This window comes from Neolamprologus brichardi, unplaced genomic scaffold (assembly GCF_056152115.1).
Source record: "Neolamprologus brichardi isolate AB-2024 unplaced genomic scaffold, ASM5615211v1 NODE_ptg000089l+_length_125325_cov_1, whole genome shotgun sequence".
Lineage (NCBI taxonomy): Eukaryota > Metazoa > Chordata > Actinopteri > Cichliformes > Cichlidae > Neolamprologus > Neolamprologus brichardi.
Genome location: NW_028270067.1, coordinates 55,053 through 57,500, shown reverse-complemented (window position 1 = coordinate 57,500; position 2,448 = coordinate 55,053).

Here is a 2,448-nt window from a genome sequence, read left to right as displayed (position 1 = left end):
AGGCCGACTCACCGCCTCGGCCAAATGGAGAGGGAGTTTCAGCATGTCCAGTGCACCAGCAGCACATCTTTTTCGACCGTAAAGGAGAAAGGAGGCCGACTCACTGCCTCGGCCAAATGGAGAGGGAATTTCAGCAGGGCCAGTGGAGAAGCATGCATCTTGTTCAGCCGTAAGGGAGTCAGGGAGTTGTCATGGTGGTCCCCCTGGAGGTGGGGGAGATTGCAAATTAGCTAGGGAGGAGGGTGCGTACAGCGGAGGTGGCAAAGTGTTTCTGGTCAGTGTACCAGGGGCACGAACAAGAGTTGTCGTACCATAGGCACCAGGAGTGTGTATGTGTGTGGGGCAAAGTGTTTCTGCTCAGTGTACCAGGGGCACGGAGAAAAGTTGTCGTACCATAGGCACCAGGAGAGTGTGTGTGTATGTGGCAAAGTGTTTCTGCGCAGTGTACCAGGGGCACGGAGAAAAGTTGTCGTACCATAGGCACCAGGAGAGTGTGTGTGTGTGTGTGTGTGTGTGTGTGTGTGTGTGTGTGTGGCAAAGTGTTTCTGCGCAGTGTACCAGGGGCACGGAGAAAAGTTGTCGTACCATAGGCACCAGGAGAGTGTGTGTATGTGGCAAAGTGTTTCTGCGCAGTGTACCAGGGGCACGGAGAAAAGTTGTCGTACCATAGGCTCCAGGAGTGTGTGTGTGTGTGTGTGTGTGTGTGTGTGTGCGTGTGTGTGTGTGTGTGTGTGTGTGGCAAAGTTGTTTTGCTCAGTGTACCAGGGGCACGGAGAAAAGCTGTCGTACCATAGGCACCAGGAGTGTGTGTGTATGTGGCAAAGTGTTTCTGCTCAGTGTACCAGGGGCACGGAGAAAAGCTGTCGTACCATAGGCACGAAGACTGTGTGTGTGGCAAAGTTGTTCTGCTCAGTGTACCAGGGGCACGGAGAAAAGCTGTCGTACCATAGGCACGAGGGGAGTGTGTGTGTGTGTGGCTTAGTGTTTCTGCTCAGTGTACCAGGGGCACGGAGAAAAGTTGTCGTACCATAGGCACCAGGAGAGTGTGTGTGTATGTGGCAAAGTGTTTCTGCGCAGTGTACCAGGGGCACGGAGAAAAGTTGTCGTACCATAGGCACCAGGAGAGTGTGTGTGTGTGTGTGTGTGTGTGTGTGTGTGTGTGTGTGTGTGTGGCAAAGTGTTTCTGCGCAGTGTACCAGGGGCACGGAGAAAAGTTGTCGTACCATAGGCACCAGGAGAGTGTGTGTATGTGGCAAAGTGTTTCTGCGCAGTGTACCAGGGGCACGGAGAAAAGTTGTCGTACCATAGGCTCCAGGAGTGTGTGTGTGTGTGTGTGTGTGTGTGTGTGTGCGTGTGTGTGTGTGTGTGTGTGTGTGGCAAAGTTGTTTTGCTCAGTGTACCAGGGGCACGGAGAAAAGCTGTCGTACCATAGGCACCAGGAGTGTGTGTGTATGTGGCAAAGTGTTTCTGCTCAGTGTACCAGGGGCACGGAGAAAAGCTGTCGTACCATAGGCACGAAGACTGTGTGTGTGGCAAAGTTGTTCTGCTCAGTGTACCAGGGGCACGGAGAAAAGCTGTCGTACCATAGGCACGAGGGGAGTGTGTGTGTGTGTGGCTTAGTGTTTCTGCTCAGTGTACCAGGGGCACGGAGAAAAGTTGTCGTACCATAGGCACCAGGAGTGCGTGTGTGGCAAAGTTTTTCTGCGCAGTGTACCAGGGGCACGTTTCAATTTACTTTCTGGAGTACCAGGGGCACGAGGATTTTGCCAGTGGTGTTTTGCTTTGTTAGTGGGAGGGGGCTTAAGTGTGGGTCCCTGGGGCCTGCTGGAGGTCAAGGTCCATGCTGGATATGTGGTGGAGCGTAACTGCAAGAAAGGCGAGCTAGTGGGGGACTAGAGCAGGGGAGAATGTGGGTCCCCGGGGCCCGCAGGAGGTCAAGAGCCATGCTGGATATGCGGTGGAAGGGTAACTGCAGGAGAAGGAAAGGTACTGGGGGACAAGAGCAGGGGAGCATTCGGGTCGCCGGGGCCTTCTTGAGGTCCAGGTCCATGTTCGATGTGAGTAGCAGCAGGGCCAGTGCGCCAGGAGCACATCTTTTTCGACCATAAAGGAGACAGGAGGCCGACTCACTGCCTCGGCCAAATGGAGAGGGAATTTAGGCAGGGCCAGTGCACAAGCATGGATCTTTTTCAGCTGTAAGGGAGACAAGAGCAAGGTGTGATGTAGGTCCCTGGGGCCTGCTGGAGGGCAAGGTCCATGCTCGATGTGAGTAGTTCAGCAGGGCCAGTGCACCAGCAGCACATCTTTTTCGACCGTAAGGGAGACAGGAGGCCGACTCACCGCCTCGGCCAAATGGAGAGGGAGTTTCAGCATGTCCAGTGCACCAGCAGCACATCTTTTTCGACCGTAAAGGAGAAAGGAGGCCGACTCACTGCCTCGGCCAAATGG